This window comes from Microtus pennsylvanicus, chromosome 10 (assembly GCF_037038515.1).
Source record: "Microtus pennsylvanicus isolate mMicPen1 chromosome 10, mMicPen1.hap1, whole genome shotgun sequence".
In the NCBI taxonomy this organism is placed as follows: Eukaryota; Metazoa; Chordata; class Mammalia; order Rodentia; family Cricetidae; genus Microtus; species Microtus pennsylvanicus.
The window spans coordinates 75,810,980-75,826,494 of NC_134588.1; the positions used below are offsets into that span (position 1 = coordinate 75,810,980).

General features: G+C 39.0%; 1 protein-coding gene across 9 annotated transcripts in view; it reads left to right on the forward strand.

Moving 5' to 3' along the window:
* Nrg3 (neuregulin 3) overlaps nucleotides 1-15,515 on the forward strand; it is a 977,464-nt gene that overhangs the window by 655,815 nt on the left and 306,134 nt on the right. The window lies entirely within an intron of this gene.

Consider the following 15,515-nt stretch of genomic DNA (forward strand, 5'->3'; position numbering starts at 1 on the left):
TAAACGCTCATTGTCTGGCCACTTACCCTCTTGATAAGCAGTGTGCACAGTCAGTTACCACAGTGAAGCATGGTGAATGGGCAGGGGCATTGAAGGGCACTGGGATCCACCTGAGCTGCTTCACCCTTTCAGAGAGTGCACCTCAAACACTTTGCTGTTGAGGTATTCTGAAGGCTAGGCTTACCTGGGTCTTTGACACTGATTCCATTTTGTTTAATAAAGATACAACAGGACTCCCGGCCAACTCTAGTTTATATGGAACAAAAGGGTTGAAAAGCTGATGCCTCGGGTGATAAATAACAGGTAACAGGTCAAGCAGTTGATATCATTGGTCAATGCTGCTGTCCCTGTGGGTGCAGGAAAAACTAGTCCTTGAAGATGAACCTTTGTCTGGCCAGGTTGGTGTGATCTTTCATTCCATGTGCATTGTTACTCTTATTTCCTGATTCAGCGAGTTAGTGTACCTTAACATTGGCCTGCCTTTGTTGCATTAATTGGAACGAAGAAAAACTGGGAATTAGCTCAGTTTGCAGAGCCAGTAACTCATTTTCTATATCAACATCAGGTGTGATAGAATCCAACTGTTAGAAAACAGGATTCTTGTTGATGGTTCCTCAATATTTGTTTCCTCTTTATTGTACAAGCCATTTTCTATTGTGAGTATGGTGGTTTTCTTGCATTCTCTAGAAAGGTTTTCCACATTTGCATAGATAGAGGGGCAAACGCAGCTCACATTCAGAGTAAATCTCCCCTCCTCATGCATAACTCTCAAGAAATGCCTTAAAAACACCCCCAGATATTTTGTTGCTTTATACTTCATTTATCATTGAGCAGTGACCCCTTGCATTGATGCCTCAGTTTCCATTTATCCACAGAGGAAGACCTTGTTGTTGCTTGAAAGTTCTAGCAGTCAGGAATAACGCTGTTCTACCCAATTATACGGCCTTCTGTAGGGGAAGTTCCTAGTTAACTTAGGTCAGTACAACAATGCATAGTTGCTGGATCAATAACAGCAGCTGGTATTAGAATAGTTTTCAATGCCACTATATAACAGCACTCTGGGTTATTATACTGGGAAAAAGATCATGGAAACTAAAGAGCTCAGAAGTAGACCTTCCAAAAGAAAGTCAACTTTGGCAAAGGAGCAAACATGAATCAAGAAAGGAGCAATATAGTCTTTTGCTGCAAACAATGTTCTAACTTCATGAAATAAAGGGGTTTTTTTTGTCTTTAGTTTACCTTAATCCTTGTCTACAGTGAGATTCCAACGATTTGTCAGTTACTGCTTAAATTTTTCTACTATGGTAGCTCCCTTGATTTATTTAAAATAATGAGAAAAAATTGATTTGACACAACATGAGGGTCTCCCTTCTTCTCATCAATAGACTTCACAATTTCTCTTTGAGTATAAGAGATTAGTTACCAAATTTATTTCTGAATTCACAATGTTAGGAAAAACAAGCCAACTTTCAAAACGCACAGAATAGCACATTTTACAGGATGAAAATGGCGTATCCAAATGCTTGTGAAACACACATCTTGTCTTTCTGTCGGAATACTGTGTTAAGTGGGAACATCACAGGATTCTGTCCATGGTAACTGAGTTCAGATTCCACATAGAGCTCATACAGCATCCAGCAGTGTTTCATTCTGATGCACAAGCATGGCATCGCCATGCAGAACTGTCACATTCTTCTGAGGTGTGTTCAGCAACACTTGTGTTTCAGCGCTACATTTCAAAAGAAATGTTTTTCCTTCTGTCATCCCAGTAGTGCTGTTCTCTGGAAAACAATAATGGTGTCCCTCCACTGGAAGAGATAGCAAGCTTCAGATTGAAATATGGATTGCATTTTTAGGAATAATTGGAAAATGTATCAGAAAACTCATCTGCTTACCATCATCACACTCAGTAAGGTAAATGTTTTCTGTGAAAATACTAAACCTTATCTGAAAAATCCAATTTCATATTAAAATTTAATTATTTTAAATTCTTCATTGTACATTCAGAAAAGTCAAAAGGGCAATGAATAAATAAAGTAGAATTAACTGTGTGACACAGCACCTAGATTCTTGTAATGTAAATGGGAATCTATGGATGGCAAAGTGAATTTCCCCGCAAGTAGCAGTGAAATTTATTCTCACAGACCATTAGGTGTGATAAGCTTTCCTGACTTGTCTGCAGTCTCTCGAGGCTGAGCACTTGTCTAGGGGATGCAAAGGGGGTGTTCGTACAGGCTTACTCTGGTGACCAGTAGGTTGATCTGCTTGTGGCTGTAGTACAGCCAACCTTGTCTCTACTGTCAGTTAGAGGTCAAATTAGCCTACCAAGTAGCACAGCTCTTCCCAAGCGTTCCTGTCCATTCTTTAGCCAGCAGGGCTAATTCTTGGCCACCCCAATGTTTTAGTCTTACTGGATTCTGCTGTTACACTTTTTCTGGAGAAGAGGAGGAAACATTTGAGGTGACTAAGTTGAGACACCTTTGATAATCTCTGCACTGTGTGGTCTATTAATGCTATCTCTAATACTTGTTTTTGTCCAGTAGGGCTAGAGGAACTGTTGGCATGGCCACAGGGCATGAAGTGTCACTAATATTTTGTAGAGTCTGAAATAAGTTGGTTTTCTGCAGTCCATGAGATTCTGAGCCCCTGAGAAACCCATCTAACTTTTAGATAACCCAGCCCAGACATAGTTTGAGAATCAAGACTTTATACATAGTGACATTAGTTGACTACAAAGACAAAACATTTTAACCTGATTATAAAGAAGTGTTCTGTATGACATTGCTTCTCTTAGTTAGTCTTCATGGGTTGTGACTAAAGTGGTTCTTTGAGAAATTGTTTTCTAATTACTTTACGAAGTGGGAAATCATGCTATATCAAACTTCCTATTTTGTAATCAAATTCTTCCTCCCCGTTTATATAACATTTTAAGTAGCCAACATACTGTGCTGCTTCGTTTATTGAATTATATTTAAAAATAAAGCAAACATTAGCAATTATAGATGCTCTCCACCACATTTTCACTTGGTGAATTCTCATGTTTCTAGAAGCCAAGTCTGACCATTGCTGTTCTAGACTAATGTGGAGGCTGCACTTTCCCTTGGGTGCCTTCTTTCCATACCTGTTATTGTGATACAGTGCAAATAGAAAGTACACACCATAGAGTGGTATATCATTGGCTTGGAATGAATTACACAAATTGGAAAATGTTTATAAACTGATTTTTAAAACTAAATTGGATTTAAGAAATATTCACTAGCTCTAATTTTGTGGATTAAAATATCATTAATAAAATAACCAGTACTTAATACTAATATATACAGTTTAATGCTTTATTCAATTTTTCCCACAGTCAAGGAAAGTGCAGTTGAGGAGAGAGTAGCAGTTTTCACAAACTTCAGAGGTTTGTGATTGTCTAACAGCCTCTTTCCCCTCCTGCTATTTCATACTACCCAAATGGGACTCTCAAAATATGATCTCCTCCCAAATCTCCCAGTAAGTTTATTGTTTAAAACAGACTATGACATGTCACTGTCATTTCCAGAGTCTAGCCATTTAGTGTCAGGAGAGCCTAAACAAGTCCCTGGCGGGCTCGAGATTTCTTGTCTGGGATCTTGCCGCTGTGAAATCCTGTGTCCTTTCACAAACAGTTTCATTCTTGGTGAGAGATCCATTGTCATCGTCTCTACTTATTCCAATGAAAGCACCTTGGGAGCTCTGGAACTCCAGACATCATCGATAGGAAGATGGTATTAGTCTCCTGCCATCCTGGAGCCTGCTAATCACCTGTCACAGGGTAGTCCCAATCGAGCCATCTATTATTTATTGCTCTAGCAGGCTGGCTTGTTTTCCTCTGTCTGGGGTAGAGTATAAATGTATCCATGTACACCAGAGAAATTTCTAATACAGCTTCTTCTGATTTTAAAAATATAAGTAAGGGAAATGGGGATCTGTAGAGCCAGGATTTGTCTGGAAGCTTCCTCAGAAGATGCAACGACTGTCTTTGTGAACATATATATGTACTCATTAATTGAATTACTGTTTGTCTCTATTTCCTCATTGTTAATTGTGATGTTTTTCTCTTTATTTTGCCCATGAACATCTGTAGAAGTTTTTTACCCTTTGTATTTTATATTTTTAATCATCTGTTTCTACAACTAAACACATTGTAGGACTGTCAATGTCAAATATAATTTAAAGCTTACTATATATCTATTGAAATCAGATTTAAAGTTTTCTTCCATAGGAATTTTAAGACCCTATTAGACATTGTTACTCCTTGGGAGCATCCTTCACTGCTAAGTCTTCTTAAGATATCTTAGGCTTTAAGATTCTTGATAAAACTGGAGATGCAGCTCATGGTAGCCTATTGGTCTATCATGTGCAAAGCCAGGAGTCTGACCCAACACTAAAAATCAGGACATCTCACTATACCAGTAGAAACAAGAGATAAACCCAATCAGAAATAGTCTGACCAAATCTAGCCATGTAACCTTTAGAGAGAGGTGTGACAAGAGTCAGATGAAGTGGAAACGCTCTTTCCCCCACCCGCCCCCAAAAAGTCAAATTATTAAGTGCAAATGTAAAAGATAAACAAATAACGATCGTTTCATGGCAAAACTCTAGTTTTTCTAGCAACAAACTACACAAGCAGATGTGAAATAAAAAGGTTAGCAAGGATATATGAATGTGCTCTGTCTCAAGCAATAATTTTTAGACAACATTTGCATGTGTGCATGTGGATGCACACACACACTCACACACACACACACACACACACACACACACACACGCACATTGTATACCTCCAAGGCAATGCCTTTCAGTATGTCTTATCAATCCATTATAATTTCCCAGAAAACACTATTGCCATGGTAACTTGAAAGTCATTGTATTCAAAATTAAAACAACTACTTTTTGCTATGCAGGATATTGATTTGTGTTGTGTACTGTCATTTGGATTTAATTAGAGGCACTAAGGCATTTTCATGCTGAGGACCTTGAATCTAAGCAGACACCAACATTTCACTTAACCAGGGGGAGGAGTTTATCATATTGTTCATTATATACAGTGTTTTCTGTTTTATTTTCTATTCATATTGATCCAGCTTTTTCACGGTAAAGTCAGGCTGGATACTGTGTGTGGGTTGCCCCTTCCCTGCTAACCCCAGCCTTTTAGATACAAGAATATCTATCTGAACTCAAATCTCACTCTGGATTTTTTTTCTCCCTTTTCTGTATCATAGTGACTTTGAAACTCATTGCTAACCTTTTCTCCCCGAATGACCTCCCTCCTTACCAACCCACAACTCTATATACATCTGTTTTTTCTTTTTCTGAAACTAGCTTCTAGTTTCAAAATGTATCCTTTAATAACTATATCACAGTGTATAACGATTGACATCTATGAATTGCTTTTACTGAACTGTCCCTTCTGTCTTTCCAGAAATACCTTTCAGGAATGAAGGACAGAATAACACAAGTTTTAATTAAGCCCCACCCCAGCCCCAGACTTCTATTGCACACCTATTGTCATTGCTTAATATGTCCCAGAGTTTTATGATGTATGAATTAGTTTTGTTTCTATATGAAAAACTGAAAGCTCAGTAAATCCCACTGATGAAGAAATGGTAACCTTTCATCCATGCAAGTGCATTGGGAAATTGCAAAGCTCCAATATTTTCCATGTTGGCTGAGAAGAGCTTTGCTGTGTGACCTTTCCCAGGGTGATATGAACATGTCTGTTCCCTTCAGAACTGGCACCAAGACACTTTCACCTAAGTCATATTAGAAAAACAGTGAGTTTATTGTGTTTGCTTATTAGTGTGTGGGTGGCACATTGATTTCAGAAGCCTGTATCTGCAATACTAAAGTACCCACTCCATAACGGGTGGAGATTCTCAAGAGCTATGTCTCCTAGGTCCCTCACTATAGCAGTCAGCTAAGCTATTCAGAGAGTATCCGTTTCCCAGCCATTGTTCCTGCTCATGGAACTTGGTGGAGGAACTTCATAAATGTTGCAGCTTTCAGGAACTTGCTTAGCCTTAACACTAGTTAGCATCCCGGGTCTTCGATGTTTATTCATTTCCTGGGTCTTAAGACTGTTCCTCTGAGATGTAATGTTTCAATTCAAGTAAATCAGCTACACAGTAAGGCTTTGTCCATACAAGACAAGTAGAAGATCCCTTACTTACAGGTTCACATATGGGCTGTCTTGCACCCACAGGAAGAGGGTCAAAGTTTTAACGATGGGGCAAGATAGTACAAGGGGCTGGGCGGTGGTGGCACATGCCTTTCATCCCAGCACTCGGGAGGCAGAGGCAGGCGGATCTCTGTGAGTTCGACTCCAGCCTGGTCTAGAAGAGCTAGTTCCAGGACAGGAACCAAAAAGCTACCGAGAAACCCGTCTCAAAAAAAAAAAAAAAGATAGTACAAGGGGAGTCTGAGATTTCGTACATAAGGAGAAGCAGTCTAGGACCCCTGGGAAAGAAAAATTCTGATTTAAGTGTCTACTGAAGAAAAAAAAATACACACGCATACACACACAAAAACAAAACAGTGCTTTGGGCTTCCTGATCTAAAACGGTATGGTTGGCATGTGGGCAACCAGGTAGCAAATCCCAGCCTGGGGCTACAGGGTGCTCCATGGATGAATGACATAGAAATAACTGCTTGGAGCTCTGCTCTGCACACGCATCCTGTGCTGTTGGTTGTGCGTGGAGGGTTTGCTCATACAAAGAGCTGAGGAGCATCTGTCGACATCATGCAAATGAATCTGATACGCCATGAGCAAAGCTGGGCTCAGGTTATTTGTGGCTGCTAATAATGTCCACTAATGTGAAATATCGCAGGGGGAGAGCAAATTGTTCCCAAGGACTCCTGTGAGGACGTGCACTCTGGCCAAGAAGTCCACCTGCCATCCGTTTATGCCCTGCCTGCCTGGGCCTATGAGACTTCTGCAAGTCTACAGCTTACCCAGTGTTTTGGACAGATCTCCAAATCGCTCCATTTTCTCAAACAGGCTACAGCATTATTGTGATTATTTGAGTATAATTGAATTATATTACAAGACTGACATTTGTCTTTGACTCTGGCAGGGAGCTGGCCTCTTTGTCACCATAACCATCAGCCAGCCAGAGCAATGGTGCCAGACACAAATGCCAGGAAGCCTAATCTGATGAAGAGTGGTGTGTGTGTGTGTGTGTGTGTGTGTGTGTGTGTGTGTGTGTGTATGGATGTGTATGCATCTGTGTGAAAAAATCAGAAAGACCCAGGTGAATTTGTCTCCATGATTTTCAAATGTTGAAATTCTAACTTACACTCCCTCCAAACATGACTAATGATGTAGACAATGTTCTTAAATAGGTGAATGAGTTTAACCGAAGTCCTAAGAGAACTTTCTGTTTCAATATGTGGGTGCCCTTTAAGACATTTAAGGGGCCATGCCCAGGACACCACTACCATAATATTTGAAGTGAGCCAAATAAATTCCTTTATTTTATAAGTTTGCCCATGTTCAAGCTTGTTTTAGTAATCTGAAATGAACCAAACCCTTTACCACCTCTCTAGGGGACAAGATCTAGCAGGTATCGTGTCCCATCTTCAGCACTGTTCAATACTAGTGTCCAAATCTTACTTTACCCCGTCAGTGAATTAAGAGCAACATAGAACTCCAAAAGCTATCTAGGAGCTAAACAGATTCCTCATTGGTTAGAAAGCAGGAAAGGAAGCAGGTTGCCAGGAGCCAGACACATTAATTGACCTTGCTTCTTATCAACTCTCTTTCTTCAGAACTTACTCTTGCAAGAAGGAACCCAATCTGAAAGAAAAGAATTCATTCATTCATGAGAAAGAAGTCCCCAAGAACCAATTGCCTTCTGTTAGGCCCAATATAAATGCTTCCCCCATCTCAGCATTGCCACAGTGAGACAACATTTCAAGTGCATGCACCTTTGGGAAGCATACCAAATCTAAAGCCCAGCAGGGGAATTCCTGTTCTGACAACTGATTTGCTTGTGTTGACTCTCTGTACTTTCTAAATCCACATGGGAATGATTACTCTCCCAAAATACAGAGTTTCCAATTTAAAAAAAAATCATGAACACAGGTTATTTTATTTCAGTTGACTATGAAGTAAAAGTGATGGGATTGTCTTGAAGCAGTTTATAATGGGGTGAGGAAGCAAAAATCTCATTTAATCCTTGTGGAAGACCTAAGAGGAAGCTACCTTTCTTAGTTCCCTTTCCAAAAAGATGAGATGGAAGATCACTTAATTCTCAAGGTCACAAAGCAACTGAGAATTGTAGTGAGTCTGCGTGTTCTGGCATGCCTGACACAGGTCTGTATTTTCTTCTGCCAAAGGCTGCTGCAAAGCTGCTACCTCCTAAGGAGTCCATATGTCTTCCTTGTTTCCTGAGCATCTTAGCCAGGAGTAGGTGAAGCAGAACCCAAGAGCTAGCTACAGTGCTTACCACCTCAATTATATGTAGCCACAGGATGTGAGATGGATAGAGAACATTTTACTTTCCTCTCCAGTCTGCATCCAGAGACAGGGAAAATGGTCAGGGGTGGAGAACCAGGTGAATATGTGTCCCATCCGTGCAGAGGGAACTTTATAGACATATGATGTTACCTTCTTCTGCAGTTGCGTTTCCTTTTGCTAAAGTTTAACTTCACATATTTTGAAGGAACAGCTAGGCAGCCCATGAAAAGTTCTCAGTGCTAATTGTCATAATGAAGGTACTTGCTATGGTTCTACCTTCTTCTGGCTTTTAAGCCAACTTTCCGCTTATGACAAAAACTTGTATCTCTCTGAAAATTACACCATGACCCTCATAGTGTAGGGATTGAAGGGAAGCATAGCTCATCAAAGATAAACACAATGTCCATCACTTTCACCCCAGCCCCCTCTTTTTCTGGATTCTTTATAGTTAAAATGAGATTTTGCAATCTTCATTATTATTCAAATGCCCTGGACTCTCTCGATGACAAGACATTAGAGTTTTGCAACACTCTTCTTCCTCCAGCTCTTCCTGTCTTTCTGTCTCTTCCCTAGCAATGTTTTTTGAACCTTAAAAAGAGAGGACTGCTGATAACAACATCTCATTTAGGAATTTATTCTTTATACCGTGATCAGTTTGGCCACTCAGTGTTGAATGCTGCCCACAAAATAAATGTCTCTCACCAAGACTGCAGATAGCTCTGTTTTTTTTGATATAAGCATAAATATTTATGGAACAATTTGACAACATGACTGTTTAGCAAAATAGCAATAAGAGGTTTTACCTAAGAGCCTATGAGATTCCCTACCATGGGCTTTTCACCAGGATTACAGTACAAAGCATGAAATTCCCATGTGTAGAGAAAGTACCAAATCCAATCAGAAATGGTTATTGAATAACAGTCATGCCATTATTGTACCAGTGGCACATCTTGACTGGAGCTCAGAATTGTAGCATTCAGGACTCAGTGCTTGTGTAAAACTGCTGATGTGTTTTCTCTTCCAGAAGCCTGTAGAAACTATCACCTTTAGGCCTAATAAAAGCTAGGCTAGCATATAGGCAGAAGGCTGCTTATCTGTTCCCAGTCACCCAGACCTGAAATAATTACACAGAAACTATAACAATTACATCACTGGTTGGCCAATAGTTTAGGCATATTCCTGGCTAACTCTTATATCTTAAATTAACCCATTTCTTTTAATTTGTGTATCGCTACATGGTTGTGGCCTACTGGTAGTTCCCACCAGTATCTGTCTCCTGCGAAGGCTACATAGCATCTCTCTGACTCCACCTACTCTCTCTATATATCTGTGTTCAAATTTTCCACCTGGCTTTACTGTGTTAAGCCATTTCCCGAGAGTAGCTTCTTTATTAACCAATGGCAACAAAACATATTCCCAGAGCATATGTAGGGAATCCCACATCCATAATGGATTATTTTTATAAGCTTTGAGTTTCTAAATTTTATTTGACTAAGATCAGTGATTCACCCAAGATTCCATAAATCACTATGACAATGTCCATCAGGATCTGGTCATTCTATTGTTTCTCTTTTCTCTCCTTAGGGAGGAGAACATGGAAAATTGACACTGGTTGGCACCTCTTTGTTTACTATGGCCCTGAGAATCTGCCTAGACTACCCTTTCCAATTCTATTTATCCCATCTGCCACTCTCCATGATGGTCTCTAAGGCAGATTTATTTTCTGCCTTGTCAAATTTTCAGAATTGCTCCTGCTCCTTATTCATTAATCCACCCCACACTTAAATGTCTTCTCCTTCAATGGCATTTATGAGATGTAGGGCATCATTACACAGTTCTAGATGACTGACAGGGCTCAGCAGTCTGGAAAGAGCTCTCTGACACCCTCCACAACACCAAGGAGACAGATAAGTCTAGCATGTCTTGCAAAGAGGGAAGGAAATGAAGGAGACATAAATCTTCAACATAAGTTTCTTTTTTTTCTTTCTAAAATAAGGGTTGGGTGAACAGTACTAGCCCTTGGATGCTACAATTATGATGTCCCAGGCAAGATGTGCCCACTGCCACAGAGCAATGGCATGACTGTTATGGGGGAACTATGTCTGCTTGTTTTTGAAAAATTTCTCACAAAAGGCAATTTCATGACTGATAAATAGGGTTTGAAAATACATGTAAATATTAAAAATGTATAATGCCTGCTAAATATTTTATGATACATTATGAAAATAAAGCCATGCTAAGGATCCCAGCTGCAGTCAATAGAACTCACCGTAGGCTACATACATGGCACATTTTGTTCCTCATATGTGCGCGTCCTTAGAGAGAGGTGAAACAGGAAGGAAATTCCTGAATGGCTTGTGTGTCTTACTGTGTCTTTTAAGCGCCTAACTCTTTCCTCTGGAAGGCTGTGACACGATCTCCTTTGAGTACACATTGTACCATGGCGTAGAGGCAGAAGGAAGCGGTGCTGGATCTATCTTCATCACCACAGAATCTCTGAGGTGTTATTTTGCCATGTGAAAGTATGTCTAGTTAAGAGGCATGCCTTTGCAGCATTGTTATCAATTTTAATGACACAATACCCATAAGCCCCACGTATATTCAGTATGTCTCTACTTAGTGTAATTTTGAAATATTTCAAATCTTCAGATCTTCTTAAAAACAAGGAACATCCCCACTGTCACAATTATCTCTGTTTCTGATTTTCTATGTTCAAACCTCAAAGGTTTATTTTTAAGGTAGAAATGCTCTTTTACTTTATTTTATCCTAATTACTACTGCCGATTTTTTCTTTCTTTAATTTTCACCTTTACTGTGATGTTTCTCTGGTGTCAAAATCTAGTAATCCACATCCTGAAACACAAGCAATTAAGTCACAATGAGTTATTTCTGCACCTGAGAAATGTATGGAACTTCACACCCTATCTCATACAACTGCTGGTATAAGTCAAGAATAAAATATTTGTCAATAAAATATGTTGACTAATATTTAAATTCAGAGTTTAATATTACCAAACTCTAAATAGTTGTACATCTAATTTACCATTTATTTTATTAAATACATAAATATGTGGACACATACACACATATATCTGTAGATTTATAACATATATAGCACATAATATGTTCACTTTTACAATAATAGTAACATTGTGTTAACACATTTTCATCAACAATATGCGTATTTAAGTGATTATCCAATTCTTAACAGATGAGGCTCAGGTCAGCCCTCAGGAAATGCAAGTATCTTAATAATTTCAAAAAAGACTAATATATAAATTACGTGTATTTATTATTGTATTGTGCACACTTCTATATCAAAGAATACATATCAGTAAGTTAAAAGGATCTTAAAGGTCTTCCCTACTGCATGAAAGGCAGATGTGATATGGGTACACTTTGCAGGACTAGTAGATAGTATACCAGTTGCCTAATTCATCTGTGGGTCTCTCATACTCCAGGAGAAGTATTCATAAATGACTCGAAGACAAGGAAATCATGTCTCTCATCACTAACTACCTAACATAGCTGCAAAGAATGGAGCAGAGGCTGTTGCAATTTTTGTACCTAGCCCATTTACCCATTAACCTACTAACTTTTGTCTTTCTTAACAAAATTAAGTAGAAAATAGAGCCACATATCATCAATTAACATTTATATGAGAGAATAATGCTTCTATTATCCAGAATCGTAATATAGCTTTCTTAATTCCAACACTGATTTATGTGGAACCTTAACTAATTTGTTCATCATGTACAGGCATGAGGAAGAAAGTTAAAAATTATTCAAAAATGGCATTTTTTAGTCTTGGAAGCAAATGTTCAGTGACAGGCAATCCTTGTGTGTGTGCGTATGATCAGATCCAGAACCTTGTGCATGATATATCTTTGCTCTACAACCAACCTATACCCTCTAGGCCCAGGCAGTCTTTTCTAATAGGAGCACTCCTTGAGAAGATCACAGACTATTTCAGCCACTGTTTCCCATCTGTCTGATCTCTGCAAGGCAGAGCAGATGTAAATGGTAGAGTTCTGAGCCATTCAATTACATTTCATGCACCACTGACCCAAACATTTCTCTAACACTTATCTGCGTTGGGAGCAGATGTGCGAATGTCAAAAAGCATTTCCAAATTAAATATGGAAGCATATTGTGTGTTGGTTAAAATGGCCACAATATATGCAAATGCTAAAATGTGTCACCACTGTAGCAAGAACCCTGATGCAGAAGGAGAGAGCATGATTATGTATTTCTTTTTTGTAACTTGTATGGTCCCAGAAGATAATGAAAATCCACGGTGTCAATCAGGCAATGGACTTATGAGCTTCCTACTATGTAGAAAACACCAATGCAGAGCTAATTGGTTTGGGCTGTGTCTGCCTTTCCTTTGCTGATACATGAAATCTTGGTAAAGTGGCTACATCTGTGAGGGTCTGTGTACGCAGGTCAGTTGCCAGCACTGAGGCTGATGGGACCACCATTTTGGACTCTGAATTACCAGTACCACATCAGCAGGTGACTGCTCCTCTGAATCACAGATCCACTCAATCTGTGGATTACTGATTAATAGCCAATCAATGTATTGGGTCCATATTATTGACTAAATCAGTTTTATACGTTATTTTAGATATGCAGGCATGATATAGGAAAAGGGAAAGAAAGTTAACCATGAATAATCTATCAATGTTATGGGCCCTGGGAAGAGTAGAAATCCACGTGCTTTGGAGAAAAGGATTTGTCAGACAACTATATCAAAGATTAAATGTAGCTGGGCAGTGATGGCACACGTTTTTAATCCCAGCACTTGGGAGGCAGAGGCAGGCAGATCTCTGTGAGTTCGAGGCCAGCCTGGTCTACAAGAGCTAGTTCCAGAGTTCCAGGCAGGCTCCAGACTCCAAAGCTACAGAGAAACCCTGTCTCGAAAAAACAGAGAGAGAGAGAGAGAGAGAGAGAGAGAGAGAGAGAGAGAGAGAGAGAGAGAGAGAGAGGTGAGGTGTACATGGAGAGGACATGAGCAAACACCTACATGCACACAGTCATTTGAAAGAGACTGAAAAGTTCGTTACAGGATTGAGCTTTCTAGTTATAACAATGGAAACTACCTCCATGGAATCTCAACATGTTGGCATCCTAAATAACATTAGAACAATTCTAGATGACATTCTAAATAACATTAGAACGAATATAGATGAGGAAAAATCACATGGAACCCACCCGTAGATAAACAGCTACAGAGAAAATAAGTCTTTGCCAGGGATGAGCAACTGATTGGCTATCCAATATGGAGACTTCATTTCTCAAAACATGTAGGTAAGTAACACTGAACAACTCATCAGGTTGCATTTATATGTTGATAGTTTGTATATATATATATATATATATATATATATATATGTGTGTGTGTGTGTGTGTGTGTGTGTGTGTGTGTGTGTGTGTGTGTGTAATAACAATAGTTATCGGAGAGGTTGTGACCTTGAAGGATTGTACATGGGAGAAGTAGGAAGAATGAGAAGAAAGAATGAAATAAGACAATTATATTTTAGATAAAGAAAAGGACTACTTTTGGCTGCAAAGGTAACTCACTTGAAGAAAGAGGCTTGGCTAAAAGCACACATCTGTAGACTAAAACAGAATATTAGAGGTAATTTATCTTGACCATCCTTTCATTCACTACTTGTTTCAAGTGCTCTGTCACAAACATACAACATGTATGTCCCCAGAGTATATTGAATTTGATGTTACCCAGTCTTTTGGTCTGTCTTCATCTAATCTTTGATTCCTCTTGTCTGCCTGGTTCTGTCAATTTGACAAAATGTTCCTCTATCAGACTCAACATTGACCTGTGATAGAAGTAACAGTCCCTTGCCATGTTATTCTAGACCTAGTTCTTTCTTTGAATTTTTTTTCCCCTCACCTTCCATGACAACCGTATATGATCTGGGCAAGTGGCTCATTGCTCATGCCAATGTTGATTATAGTTTAACTCTGTGATGGTCACGTTTTAACCAAGCAGATCTGACTGGCTTTGCAAACATGCCCAAAATATAAACGGGTACAGCATCTCCACTAGTGGATTTCCAGTTAGACTTTGCCCCTATGCAATCTGCAGAGCAGTAAGGCTGAAAATGCCAGAGTTCTCCATTTAAATCACTTTGAGCAAAACATGGATTATGTGAACATATCTGTTACAACCTTCCTGCCCAGTGGTAATTTTACAAAATTACTGAAAATCTATTTTAGGGCAAACTTGGCATTTAAATTAGGTGGTTTTAATTAGCATCTTGACTGCATGCAGTCAACAGCAGGAAAGGAAGGATGGAGAAAATTACATCGGCTTATATTTGTTGTGGAAAAGAATTACAAAAGGGTAACACATAGCAAAATATCCTGCACAATTTGATGCAAGATAGCATGCTATTTCTTGGGACATCCATATGATTTGAACAAAAAATGACATGCAATAAATTTTTAAAAAATCAGAATGGTAAACCTTTTATCATATATGCAACTTGCATATACTGAAGGACTCTTTTTAAAGTCTCCTTCCTATATTACTTATATATTTACCATTCTTCTACACAGATACCACTCTACAGGTACAATTACTCTGACAGAGATGTTAAACGAATGCTCATATCCCTCTCCCCCACTACTATTGATATTAGCCTCTCATTCAAACCAAAACTCAAAACTTTCTTGTAGCCTGTGTAATTATAACCTTGGTCCCAAATGTTACCTGTGTCTTAAGAGATACAAATTCTATGTGGCCACAAGGTAAGATAATAATACCATTTTTGATATATTTGTGCCTAGGGAGCATCTTGGGCATTAAACAGTCTCATTTGAACTTCATAGTAGTCCTTCGAGATATGCTCTTCTATTCCATCCTATTTTACATGCCCAGAAACAAAGACCCAAGTCCTTGTCTTCTTCCAGTCAGTTCTGGTAAAGAGTAGAACTGGGTTTGACCCCAAGCTAATTATAGATAAAACTTACAGTGATTATATATTTACAAATTATTGAAAAATTGCAC